General features: G+C 39.0%; 1 pseudogene; it reads right to left on the reverse strand.

Annotated features, from left to right (window-relative positions):
* Nucleotides 1-1424: 1424 nt before the first annotated feature.
* On the reverse strand, nt 1425-10547 carry LOC126992187 (MTOR-associated protein MEAK7-like; annotated as a pseudogene).
* Between the last annotated feature and the right edge of the window lie 4685 nt (nt 10548-15232).

Below are 15232 nucleotides of genomic sequence, written 5' to 3' on the forward strand. Positions count from 1 at the left end.
TGTCTGTGCTGTAACATTTCTGTATCTGTTACCAACACAAAATGATCAGGTATGTTCAAATTAGTCAGTATTTAGAGGAAAATACTAATGAATTATTTTATATATGTACTTGCTATTTTTTTCAGAATTAATTTTACAACTTTATACTCGGCTGTTTTAGTTACTTTCTATATGCTATATTAAAGCTATTTTTGAATTGTGAAGGTACTAGTTATTAGTTTTAATAGATAATGTTTACAGAAGAAAGCTAACAATTCTGTAACTTTTAAGGTTTCCCTGACTGTATACCTGTCTTGGTGTTATAAATAACTGCAACATATATATTTTCTGTGAATCAAAACAAAGACAATGGTGGTGGCTATAAATTGTAAAAGAGGTGGACAATCATATTGGTTTTCGTTTGTAAGTGTGAGATTAGATTGTGAGACTTTTGTTAACCATGTGGTAAATAAACTATGATTTATTTCTTGGCTGAAATCCCTAAGAGTGTGGAGTGAAAGGTTTTGGGCTGTGAAGGTTCAAAGTTGGATAAATACTGCTTCTAAAAGGAGATTGGCAAGAACTTGTTTACAAATAGGGAAGTAAAGGAATTGAATAATTCAAATTTTAACCCCTTCACGGCGAAGGATCTATATATAGACGTTTCAAAATTGGGACTTTTTGTCGGCGCGTCTATATATAGACGTTTGCTCTCATTTGCTCACATTAGATTGTAGCATGGTCTATATAGATGATTCCTTACTAACAAAATTAACAAAATAAATCGTTATTAGGCATCTCAAACCCCTGACACTTACCGACATTGCCTCTCAAGGACAGTCACCGCTGGTTTGTCGGCGGATATGCAACGCACATCAGCTAACACTGGGAATTTTTGCATTTTTTTCTAGTTTCTTTTATTATTATAGTCTATCATGTCCAGGAGAAAGAGACCTCTTAAGCCGGAAGAAATGACTTTTTTGGTAGCTGAGGATATAGTTGCTGATTTTTTGGATGATTTTGATGATCCTGACTCATGTACTGTCAGTGATTACACTCTAAACCTTCATATAAATATATCAATATACATGTAACCAATCTAACTTAAATAACATCTATATATAGATTCAAATGTTTGTTCAGTTTTATGCAGAGTCTATATATAGATGTCAATCTGGAATGCCCACTTGCGGGGAATCTATATATACACGTATGGATGAAAATCGACAGCGTCTATACATAAGAAATTACACCAGCTGAGATTAATAGAGGCTGCGTGTGGTGGTGGTGGAGGCAGCTAAAATTCCCTACGAGCATGGGGGAATCAAAAGTTCATTGAGCAGTGGAGTGAGGAAAACATCAGTGAGGTTTGTATTGAGGAAATTCCTGCTAGGCTTACCAGAGGGTGTGGGCCTGGAGGTGGTGCAGCTATTCCTTGTCCTCCTCCTGTAGCCATCGCTGACCCGCCCTTTGCCCATCATCTCCAGCATGGCACTGCCTCGGGATTCTTGTCCAGTGCACTCCTTCCCTTCCTGCCAACAGTGGAGTGATTAGCAACAAGGACAAAAATATGTGTAAAAAATGAGATATTAGATGAAAATCCATTAATAAGGAAATTAAATAGATGAGATAAAAATAAATTAAATACATACACAAATAAAAAGTTCCAACTACAACAAACCCATCAGACAACATATAATAAGCTCAACAATCCATAAGGTCTATCAAAAATTACCTGCATGTAGACAACAACAGAAGATAAACACGGCAAGTTTTGGGAATATCAGCACGTGTTAAACAAAGAGGAATTGGTCCTACATAGTGATAGTAATTTGATGTTAAGGATCTGTAAAGCAGCAACAGCTAATATGTGAACAAAACTACTCATTTTCAAAGGGTCCATATATGCTTGTAAGTGTTTGCCTTATACTAACAGCACCATGTGGAAGTAGGGAACTTTTTTGATGGCCACTTGCCTCTACTGGTACCAAGCACTTTAACACAGGGAAAATGAGACTATGTAACACAAGAACATCCACTTCCTTAAGCCGAGATGTGGCGGTCTCAAAATCAGTGTTGGATGGTAGATACTGAGTGAAGGGGAACATACTGTGTGCCCTTGAGCTGCCTCCTTTGTTGTAAAAAAAAAAAAAAAAAAAAAAAAAAAAATACTGACACAAGAAGCACCCACCTCGTCATCAGAGTCCTCGTCCTCCGGCCCTAGTGCCCACACCTCCACGGCCTTCACCTCAATCTCCTGGTTGGGGCTGAACTGGGGGCTGCGGAAGGTGGTGCAGGTTGGGGCAACAGAACCCTTGCCAAAATCGTAGTCAAGCCAGAGTCCAAACAGCTCCTCCCTGCCCCCCATGCCCTGTTGTGAAGGAAATAAAGACAGGAGGATAAACATTTGGGACTATATTGATCAGATGAAAAAGACATAAAATTATTGGACACTTACCACATAAACACAAAAGACAATAAAGGTAGTTATTCATTTTTTTTTAAAGCATGTAGCTATCAACTGAGCCTCTGCCCAGTGTGGAGGACTATTTAGGAGCAGCAGCTCAGTTAATGCCAAATACCTTAGTCACTTTATTGAGCAGGCCAGACAGATATGTTATTGAGGTGCTGACAGGTTATCATCCTTGGCAGCAATTGATTACTATTTAAGCAGGAACAGTCTACTATCCAGACCATTAGGTTAAGGAGGATTTTTAATATATAAATTGTTTTGAACTAATTACAAAAAATAGGTTACTATTCACTTGATTGCATTAATGGCAGCTGCAGCCCAGCTCACTGCATACCCTCGGCTTTTTTCAAATGTAGGAAAGAAAAGAAGTGGCAGAGTTTGAAAAGTTTACCAGAAATAAGGTGGAAGAACAGGTAAGTAAGACTGTTGCAAAAATGATCCTCTGAAAAGACATCAGACTGGACTGGTGACCTGCTGATGATAGTTGCGATGTCGAGGTAAAGATTCTTAATACATAATGTTAAGTGAGAAAGTAGTGCCGTGAAATTTAAATGAAATCCCATGTATAAAATGCACCAACTTAAGTAGTTAAGATCAGAGATGCAGGCAGACAGACAATAAAATAATTAAGGCTTAGAGAAATAACAGAACAACTGGAACTGATGAAGAGAGAAGACACCATTATTCTCTGTCAGGCATAAATATTAATGCAGTAAGCTATGAAATCAAACAACCCTGAGATGGACAAAACTAGGAGTTTCTTCATCACTCCCAAACTCTGTCTTATTGATTGCCATTGCTTAGAAATAAACCCGTCTCCTCACCAGGCCGTTGGGCATGGTGTTCTTCTCCAGGTAGTTGAGGTACATGAAGTTGTTGTTGAAGCCGGTGGAGTGGAAGATGCCGACCTGGGGCTCCAGCGCAAACAGGAAACTGTCGGGTGTGCCTGGCAGGGGTACAACACAGTTACACAACTGATACTGCCAATATTGCTGCAACACTGACTCAAACCTGTTCTACTGAGACAACACAAAATTATGAGAGCCTACTGTCACTATAAGCATCAAGAAAAATAATATATATATATATATATATATATATATATATATATATATATATATATATATATATATATATATATATATATATATATATATATATATATATATATATAAATATACATTCATTATATCTTTTTGTCTCTTAATCATCACCATGGTATTATTTCCTACCAGTGAGAAATCAAAGTGGCATCCTCACAATGAAAATGCTGCACAAGAAGGAATAGGAAACATAAAGTAACAATACCTCCAACACATTCCCTTGCAGACATATATAGATATCTTTATCATTTTACACTGAAATCATGTTAATATGAGTTTCCTAAGGGTTAGAATTCATACAAGTGCACGTGTGAGCACGCAAGCACGCACACACACATACGTAATCAATCTATGGGGGGGGTTTCCATGCAAGCCTCCGTGCAGGCCCCTTCCCATCCCAAGCATACACACACATGGTATATAAAGAAATGATGGATTCTGAAAAGTGGACAGAAAAGATTTTCAAACAAATAACATTTGAAAACGAGTTTAAGTATAAGATGTCAAATAAAAGGCGAGAAGTTCAGTTCAGATGCCCATGTAGAACTGTTGACAAATGGAGCAGTCAAAGTCCAGTTGGTTTAAACAAGCAGTATCCATAAGTTTAAGGATAAATTGAATGAATATGAATGTGGAGGCGACACAAGTGCACAGGCAGGAGCATGCAAGAATGGAACACACACATTTTTTGGAGAATTTCGGGGATTGAATAAAAATGGTTCATAAGGAGAAGAGAAAGGGAGGAAAACTAGATAAGAAAGATACAGAGAGGAATAAGAATAATGTACACAAAGATGGGTTGATTTCTAGTAAATTAGAGCTGCAAGATTATCTAAAAGAGGATCCCATGATAGTTTGCCTAACTGAAACTAAACTAAAAGAAAACATCCAAATTGAGTTAGATGAAAGATACAATGTGTGAGGAAGGATAGAATGGGCAAAGGTGGAGGAGGTGGTGATAATGATAAAGAAAGAGTTATTAGTAAAATCAATAGAATATGGAGAAGGAAAAGCAGAAATAGTGAGTGTAAGCTTAGAAAACAAGAATAGAGAAAGGATGACGATTGCAGTAACATATGTACCACCAAAAACTACATCATGGAGTAAAGAAGATTATGAAAACATGATTGATGACACCATACAGAGTTTGAGGAGATTACTTAATTTCACCTGATTGGCTGTTGATGACATCATAGATTGCATCAAAGATACCAAATATACATGATTGAGATATAAGATATGTATCTGTGGCTTGGAGCGACGGGTAGGCTACGTATGTATGCTCAGCGAACAGCCACAGATACAAACTTATTCCTCAATACAATGATTCCTACTTGTATGAAGCTACTGTAGAATATATTTTTATGTGATTATATTAGGTATGCTATGTGAATGAGCTATGTAGGAAATAATGACGAAAGTGTGTATTACTTTATAGATAGCCTACTATCGGCCTTCAGTGCTCGCTGCAGGGCCCGTTTCTACCTTTGAAAACTTGCAGTATTATGATTGTACTTTGTTTCTTAAGGATGTCATTGATTGTTTAAGCAGAGTGTTGTTGTTATTCACTTCAAGTTTTGGAATATTTTTAATCAAGAAAGAAGCAGATTATCTCAATCATGTGCTATTTGGTACATGTCTTTGATGGGCTAATCTATGATGTCATCAACAGCCAATCAGGTGAAAGGGGGCAGAGCTTGTCAGAATGGGGAGGGGCCTCTCGGTGCAAATTGCTGTTAATTGGGACCGACTATAGTCGGTTTCAACTAAAAGAGGTTGACTGGGAGAGGCTTAGAGCAATGGGTAGTGATGTGGCATGGGGAATTGATTCTTAAATTTAATGATGGAAAATTTGATGTTACAAATGGTGAAGGAAAGCATTAGATATAGAAGAGACGACGAACCAGCAAGATCGATTTGCGTTGACAAGAGAAATTCACGTGAAGGATGAATTGAGGTATGATTGCCCCCTGGGAAAAAAGTGATCACATGCCCACAGGAGATGGGTGAAATGGAGTAGGAAGGAACAAAACGAGACTAATAGGCTTATAGATTAAACCATACCTAAGATGGGGTGGAAAACCCCACGTTTTTGGTGAAATGGATTGGAAAGAGTTAATGAGCACAAAATGTAAGTTCAAGGAAAGTATGATATTTTCATGAAGGTGTACAATACAGGTTTTAAGGAAGTCTGCACCAAAAATACAGACCGAGGGAGAGGCTAAAAAGGACTGGTTTAAGGCAAAAGAAAAGAGAGACAAAGCGTGGTCAAGATTGGAAAAGAAACAAAAATCAAAGAAACAAAAGAAAAACTTTAAGGCAAAAGGTAGGAATGAGTACGTGAAAGGAGAAAGGAAGAAGAGAAATGATACTTAAAAGGATATTGCAAAAGGTAGAACAACTTAAACTATTTTATAGATTTATAAATGGAAAATTAAATCAAGAGAAACAATAGAAAGACTGACTGAAGAGAATGTAGAGACGAGATCCAAGGCATGGCGGAATTATTTAACAAAAATTCCAGCAAGTGTTTACCAAAGAATCATTATTGAACCACAAGAAACAACTTAGATGTGTATATATGAAGAGGTCAAAATACAGATAAAGAGGAGATAAAAAAACTATTGGGGGAATTAAAGAAGGGAAGTCATGGGACCGGATGGAGTTTCATTTTGAGAAGAAGAGTGCAGAAATGAGTTAGTCGACCGGGACATATGACATCATTAGGTGCTCAATAAAACTGGCACAAGTGCCTAGGAGTGGAAGAGGGCAGAAGTGGTACCTATATACAAAGTGGGAAAAGGAAGAACCCCAATTACAGACTGGTGTTCTGACCAGTGTAGTATGTAAAATATGTGAGAAATTAATAAAAGAACAATGATGATTTCTAGAAGAACATAATCTAATCACAAACAATCAATAAGGGGATTAGGAAAGGCCGCCTATGTAGACAAACTAGCTGAGCTTTTTACTCAAGAGTGATCGGACAAATTACAGGAAAGAGACGGAATTATGGTGGATTGCATTTACCCAGACTCTGAAGGAAGGCATTTGATGTAAAAGTTCCTACATTATCTGAAGACTGCTGTGGAAACTAGAAAATAAAGGAGGACTGAGAGGGAAAATGAAGTGCTGGATGGAAAGCTACTTAAGAGGAAGAGAGATGAGAACCGTGGGTTAAGGACACTAGATCTGGAATGGAGAACTGTGGAAAGTGGAGGCCCCAGGGTCGGTTTTTAGCACCAGTACTTTCCTAGTCTATATTAATGATATGCCAGAGGGAATAAACAGGCTACATGAGCCTGTTTGCAGATGAGATGCCAACTGCAAAGACATATAAGCAAACAGTGAAGCACTGCAAGGAGCTGCAAGAAGATCTCAAACAAGATTTTGGAAATGGAGTCAGAAATGGGAGATGAAATTCAACGAAGAAAATGTCATGTTATGGAAATGGGAAAAAGCTGTAGAAAGACCAAATTGACAGCTATAAACATGGGAGACAGAATATTAAAGAAAGTAAATGAAGAGAGAGACCTGGGAGTAATAACAAAGATTATATATGCAACCAGAAAGTCATAAATCGGATCTTCGTGATATGCTACAACATGGTGAGAAATATAGGTATAGCATCTCCACTACATGGACAAAGAAATGATGAAAATTAATTACTACAATGATCAGACTCAAACTAGAATACGTAGAAACAGTGGTCTCCACATAGCGAAAAAAACACATAAAAAAACTAGAAAGAATACAGAGAGGATGGCAACAAAATGGTTCCAGAACTGGAGGGCCTGACATATGAAGAGAGGAGATCAAAGGAAATGAATCTCTACAACACTAGAACAAAGAAGAAAGAGGAGACCTAATACAAATATATAGGTTATTGAGTAAAATGGAAGAAGTAGATACCCAGAAATTGCTACTGAGAGAAGAACCTTCCAGCAGGAACACAGAGGACATAGTAAAAAGTTGAGGAAGGAAGATGCTCAAGAGACATAAAGAAATATAGTTTCCCCACAAAGAAATATAGAGGTTTGGGAAGACTATGAAGAAATAGTATCATGTAAGAGGTGCAGCTTCAAGGAAAAGTTGATAATTATACGAGATGGACCAACAGCGAAGCCCAGGCCCCTGTGTAAAATTACAACTAGGTAAATACAACCAGGTAGGCAACACACACACACACACACATAGAAATACTATCTCAGTTGGTAATTGGCATACAAGAAAGATTCCTGAGAGCAGCAAGCCTATCCTTTACCTTGAACTGTGGCTTCACTGCCCACTTACTAATTCCGTGCAAAAACCACCTCAAACTTGTTCCCCGACTATCCTGAATGATCAGCAACGTGGGTCCTTTCCCGACAATCTGAAAATGAGCCAAGATGCTTGAAAGAAAACTAAAAGTTCCTATGGCTTACTTTTTCAAAAAGAGTACATGAGTAAATGGTTCTGTTCTAAAGCTGATATGAATTATTAAAAAAAAAAAAAAAATCATGTGCTAGTAATTGGCTGTATCCTAATGCTACTAAACAAAGTTCATTAAAATTATTACAAAAGGAGAATGTAAGTAAAAGGTTAAATTCTAAAGGTCGAAATTAAATAGACTTGTGACATATTAAATGCTAAATTTTGTATCCCTTCCCAAATTAAATAAAAAATCTTTCATGTAAGATCGTTAGAAATAGAAGTCGACTTTTTGCCCAAGGCAGAAACTTTCATCATCATCATCATTTCATCAACGCTTCGCTCCTAGGAGCCCACCAGGGATGCCATGGTAGAAGAGCTTCCAACTTTCTATCCAGACACCTCCCTCCTTGCCTGCTCAAAGTTTCTGCTCAACTTTCATGCTTATATAAATAGCTGATGTGGTGATGATGAGAGTAGGGAATAAGAAAAAGCCTCTAGCCATAGCTCAAGTAATCCCTGACTCTATGATCGCAAAAATTTAAAAACAAATGAGACCAAAATCAATCAACCAAGATGGTCTCCAGTCTGAAAAATCTATTTCTATACAAAGCAAGACCAGATAAACTGAGTTTGCCAGTCAGGTGACACAACTGCAGTAAGGAGAACTGTTGGGGAAGATTTGTTTGGGATGGTGAAGCAAACAAAAGAACACGGAAAAGAAACTGAATACAGTGCTTGAAGAGTACCAAGAGGCAAGGTTTCATACAGATGCACTGATGAAAGGCTTGACAGCAAAATCATAAACCTGCTGGGACTAATCACACAACTAGGGTAAACACACACACACACACACACACACACACACACACACACACACACATACACACACACACACAATGCCTGTAGCTAAGTGGTTAAAAGCTCTGCACTGGCAGGCTTTGGCGACCTGACAGATGGAGGTTTGAGCCCGGTCAGCAGGGATTTTCCGCTGACAAGGAGTGGGAGGTTACTGTCCCCTGAGCAAGGGGGATGTGGATGTGTGGTGTGGTGGAGGTCCCAGCAGTACTCCGAGATCGACTATAATTAGCTTGCCTTGTTGGGAGAGAATGGCTATGACTGTGGGGTCCAACTCTGTGATCAGGCCGCAGAAACCACACACACACACAGCAGACCCTCTTATCAACACACGAAAACCAGCACAGCAGGCCCGCCACCGGGCCACACTCCCACCACCTGCTTCATGAATATGTGTTGAAGCTCCACCCTGCAAAGCTAGGCTTGAAGATGAAGCGCCACTCACCTGGAGAGCTACTGAGGAACTGAGAAAGAGCACCTGGGCAGCAGTAGACAGCAAGTTGGGGAAGCCTGGGGAGGAAATGATGTCATGAGCCTAAATGATGTGTTGTAAGTCTGAATGTTGTTATATATGAATACTGTGATATGTATTATTGCAGCTAAGGAGAGACAGTTCAAGAGCCAGAAGAAAAATATATAAAAAGATCCGCCACTTACTGCTCCTGAATAGAGGTCAAAGGAGCATCCAAAAAGAGAGGCCACTGGAGGAGAGGTGTCCCGATACTCCTCCTCTGAAAGAGTTCAAGTCATAGGCAGGAGGAAATACAGATGAAGGAAGATTGTTCCAGAGTTTACCAGCATGAGGGGGATGAAGGAGAAGATGCTGGCTGACTCTTGCATAAGGGGTTTGGACAGTATAGATGAGAGTATGAGTAGAAAGTTGTAAAGCTCGCATGCAGTTAGCGAAGTTCCAGAAGAGCAGTCATATGAAACATCGATAGAAGATAGAAAGAGAGGCATGGCAAGAATTTGAGAGGTGAACACAAAGATGAGGAGGAGAGAGCTGATGAGACGTAAGAGCCTCTTTGACTCCACCTGTCAAGGAGAGCTGTGTGAGTGGAACCCCACACATGAGATGCATACTCCATAACAATGCTGTCTCATAAGTCTGAATCTAACCGATTGGAATGAAATAATAGTACAGCTTTCCTTTAATATTTGCAGGGACAGGTTTCAGGATCCTTGTAGAACATCTAAATTTGCAATATATTAACAATGATACAAAAAGTTCAGTGAAAAAAAATCCTACAAATAACACATATGAACACAGTCCAGTTTTTAGGTAACAATTACAGTGATTCTGCTCTTCATTAATAAATCTTGGAACAAAATTCACAAAAACATAGTTATATAGTAAACCCTCTATTCCAAAAGATATTGAAAAAAGTCAATACCATTTTATCAAAATACAATTGTGCCAACTGTTTTGCTTAAAAACTTTTGCTTTGTCAGACATAACATGACAGATATCAAAAGAAAAATACATAGCTTTTGGTTTGGTATGTTTATGTGGCCTTGGTATATCCAATTCTTTTAAAAGGATAATTGTTAAGGAAAAGGTTTACTGTTATGAGCAACAATAAACAACACTTGTGGTATTTACCTTTGGGGGTGAGGGACGGCTGGGGCAGGAGGTTCAGGCCCGGGCGTGGACACTGAGAAGAAGCCGCCCACTCACCTCCGCCGCCCAGGGGAGAGGTGAACAGGAGTGGCCGAGGTACCATCTTTCAAACGCCTCATAAGAGAAACTGGCCTTTGAGGAGGGTTTCCCCGTCTGGTAAAGGAGGAAAAAAGATAAAGAAAAGAAGAAAGAAACCAAATAAATAAAACAAAAGAAGGAGTTCAGATAAAAAAGCAACAATATGAGAGTGCAAGAGATGAAGAGAATGGCTTAAGTTAATTTGAAGAGGTAGAGACTCAAAGAACAAACAATACAGAAGGCAGTGAAATACACCAGGAATAACAGAAAGTGAAGACAGAACTAAGATCACGCCATGACTGGGAAACAAAATTAATTATATAAAAAAAATAATTATCGACATGTTCATGATAAAGCATACAAAAAAGACCACAGACAAACAGTGGAGAAAGTCCTGCCTCACCTTCCTGGCAGTGGCGCTGGCGGCAGCAGGTCGCAGCACAGCGGGCACACCTGGCTGAGATGCCTTGTCCCCTGAGCCGCCACCGCCTAGCCATGACACCTCGCCCGCCCAAGATCACCCGGGCAGGTACACGCCAAGGACCATCTCCAGGTACTGAGACGAAGTGTAAGGAAAACTTTTACTAAATTTATCATAAGGCACCCAAACAAATTAAAGGAAGATAGTGGCTTTGGAACATAAGACACAAGTTAGAAAAAGGTAATGAGAGAGATAACTGATTAAATAATTAACTTATTAGACACTTCTGTTACCACACTTAAGATTCATGCCACTCTCAAATTATTCTGATCGATAAATTAATTCAGGTAAAGCACACCCAAGATCCACAGAAACATTATTAATGCTTATTACATTACAATTTGATATTTTGTCCACAGATTTCAATAATCCTTTTCCATGTTTCCTCGCTGTCACTCATGCCACACACACTTTACCTTCTCACGTGTTGCTTACCGCTGTCCACGCCCGCCTGGTCCCACCCGCCAGTGTGACATGCGAGGTAGAGGTGCCCACGGTGCCCTCACCAGTGGGTCTCCCAGGCTGTCCACCAGCATGGGACAGCTTGTGGAAGGGTGGGTGCCACTCTAATCAACACCTTGATTTAACTCATGGCAATCACGTAGTACTGGAGATGTGTTTCCGTAACGGACCAGTGATGTGACTCAGCATAGTTGTAGTAGTAAAATTGGTAATTTGAATATATATGATACCGAAGAACCTGCTACTTGTATAAACATATGTGTTATTACTACTGAAAAGGGATAATAGATTCCAATGAGTAACTTTGTAATAAGTTAAAGTAACATGACCATGATACCAGAAAGAGAATAAAAGTAAAAATAGGATGAAGCTCTTTGAAACATAGTGAAGGTAAGGTAAATTTAAGACATTTATAGTACATGGTATACCGTGCTCATCTCTGTATCATTGGCTCTGGTGAATAAAAACCCACTACTCTGATACACACAGCAAAATGGATTACCACAGTTTACCTTTTCCAGGTACCCATTCATCAACCAGATCAAAAGAGAGAATGAACACTTAGGAGGACTGTACAACTACAAATATGATAACAAGTTTAAGAACAAATATGTTGCAGAGCTTGAAGCTTTGAGGCAGTTGCCAGGAGTGATATTTCCCTCACCTCCATTGATGGCAGGCGAGCTGTCGCTGTTCTAGCCAGCTTCTGTCCGCGCACAGCACGCCCTGACGCCTCCTCTGGGGTGAAGTAATTCTCTTTCTGCTACCGCACCACCTTCTGCTGCTCTCGGCCTCATGTTGCTGCTGTTGCTGTGCTCACCACAACACTGGCAACAAGAAGGATACATAAGGAACTCCTTCCTTCCAAAAATATTCATAACAATCTTAAATATTATACATTTCTCTCTGGAGTTATTTCATTTGAACCTTTCAAAGGGAGTATTTACATCGTTAAAAATTATACAAGGGCATTACTTTGTGAATGGATGTGATTTCAGGCACACAATTCTGGGAACATTTAATGAAAGAGGGGACTAACCAAACTCTAGCCTACATAAAAGTATTTGAAATAGAATAATTGTGAACTCGGCGATCCCAGCAAACCAGGTAATGTTACAGAAATATCACCTGATGGACAAGTGCTTTTTTTTAATTGTCCTACTGAGCTCTACCTGCCATCTGGTGGCCTTGTGAACTACTAAAAACTATGTTTTACGCAAGGACCAAATAATTTTTCTTACTGCTTTTTGGTTAGTATTTAGAAATCACATATTTTTTCTCTGCTGTGAGCTACGGTATAGAGACACTTGACCCTACTAATAGTATTTAAGAAATGGGGAAATGCACAGAAATAGGAAATTTAAATATATTTTTCCCACATAAACATTCGTCATATGCTTATATGTTGTTCTTTTTGTTCAATATAATGAATGTATTATTATAAGATGCTAAAGATGTGTATTATGATTTAAAATTAGAAATATGAAATAAGTATAATACTTGCTCCCTGCAGCGCACAAAAATGTTTAGCAGTTAGTGTAACAACCCCATGCTCTGATTGAGGGACAGAGGAATTGCATTTGCAGAGGCAGCGGTAGCTAGCTGCTGGGGGAATGTTGTGGGAGGGCAAAAAATTTCAACACTACCTTCCACCACTACTATAAGATTTTGAGAGCATAACACCAGATGGCAGGTCCAGCCTAGTGAAGGTCTCAATCAATTAAATGCCTTTAATACTGTAGGAAGATATTCACTTTCCCTAGACCTTGTTACGCTAAAAACTCTAACCTTTAAGGCAAACCAGCTTATGTCTTCACACCAACAAAACATTCACGTAAGCCTAGGTTTCCCTTAAGTCACATATAGCAGTCACTACACACCAATGGATGATCTAACTACAAACTAAAATACATTATCTTGCAGCCCATACCAAACCACTCATACAGTATGTGACAAGACTGCAGAAAGTAGATAAATTTGATTATATACACAAGGGCGAGGGGGCGGCGCATGCAGGGCCAGAATTACCTGCCTGCAAAATTTGAGAGGTTAGGGTTATACAGCACTCAAAATGTTTTTTCCGACTTAAATACAGGACATTAAAACCAGGGGTGTGGGAGTCGGAGGAGTCGGTTACTTTTTGGTCGGAGTCGGAGTCAGTAAAATTCTACTCAACTCCTAACATTATCACTTATCGAGTAATGAAGGAAGTTTTTTTCTTTTAAATTATCTGATGTTGTCTATATAGAGCACGTAATTTTGGATGTAAATACATGTAAGAAAAGGTCCTCAAGTGAGTCTATCGCTACTACAAAGGGCATCTAAAAAAAAAAATAAATAACAACAAATAAAAAAATAAATAAATAAAAATAAATAAATAAATAAATAAAATAAATGTTGAGTCGCAATTAAAATTTCCCAGAGGGGTCGGAGTCGGAGTCGGAAAATTTTAACTCCCACTCCACACCCTGCATTATGCTGGCTACATGGGAGTGATTTATTAGTGAGTGATTTATTAGTGAGTGAGGGGAAAGAGATAATGTAGCTGCAGTAATGGGAGAAACTGCCACTCTTAAACCTACAAGGCTTCATTTTACATACTATCCAAGTCTTTGGGCCATTGAACTAACCATGAAATTTAAAGAAAAAGGAGATTATCGGTAGATATCATGGGTGTCTTTTCATGTTCATGCCTTGTCAAACTATAACTTCAGTCATACAATCATCATGGAATATCCACAAGCTATATGAAAAGTCTTAAAAAATGTGGGTGTCTAAGACTGTAGAACCACAAGCAGCAAATGATGTGGTTGACAAGTCTGCAGGCAAGCTACCCCAGGAATTTATCATTATCTAGACTTACGCAGTATTTCCCACATCTATGGTATTTTCAACCTCCCCCATAACTCAAAAAACTAGTGTGTTTACACGCTGCTTCGTGTTCTCCACTGCATTCCCACAGGCCCCCAGCCAGTTTTTTGAGTGAGAGAGAGAGTGAGTATGCGGCAAACACTTGAGTAATACTATACGTTAGAACAAGAGGTAATGAGAGAGCTGACCACTAAATAATTCACTTTTCAGATTTCTGAAGATAGGCCAGGTCACTTTAGATAAGCAGTTTAGAAATAAGGTGATATCTATAGGAAGATGTGGAGGTACTTCACCTGTTACAATTGAATACTCTTATGGTTCATCTAAACTAGAGACACGCAAGTTCTCACAATAGACTGATTCTTAGGTCGGCTCGGCTGACGCCAACCTACAGTCAGTCTGTCGGGGCAACACTGGCAAAGGTCTGCATATTGGGAGGAGCAATCTTGAACAACAACCTAAATCTTATGCTGGGCGCGTAGTCTTGTGTCTACTCAGGTCCAGGAAAAAACCAAAAAAAAAAAAAAAAAAAAAAACATCCTAAAGGGGAAAGTTAATGGGGGCAAAGCCCCCCATTAGAGGTTGTTAGGTCTTGTTTGAATAGATTAAAACAATTGGGGGGGTTGAGGGAAGAGGAGAAGCCTCTCTAGAATGTTGTTATTTAGTTTTGTTTGGTTGAGAGAATAATGTGGAGGGCAAGAGGGCAAAGCCCCATAGGAGGAGTTATGTAACGTTGTTTCATTAGGTCAGATGGAAATAATAATGGCGGCGGGGAGGGACATTTGTCCCTCGTCAACCAGTTAGGTTACAATTGTTGAGGCTTGATTTCAACAATGTAATTAGGGATAAGTGGAATTAGACTGCCCAGGCCACCACCTATTTTTACTGCATAATGT

This window comes from Eriocheir sinensis, unplaced genomic scaffold, assembly GCF_024679095.1.
Source record: "Eriocheir sinensis breed Jianghai 21 unplaced genomic scaffold, ASM2467909v1 Scaffold415, whole genome shotgun sequence".
Taxonomy (NCBI): domain Eukaryota; kingdom Metazoa; phylum Arthropoda; class Malacostraca; order Decapoda; family Varunidae; genus Eriocheir; species Eriocheir sinensis.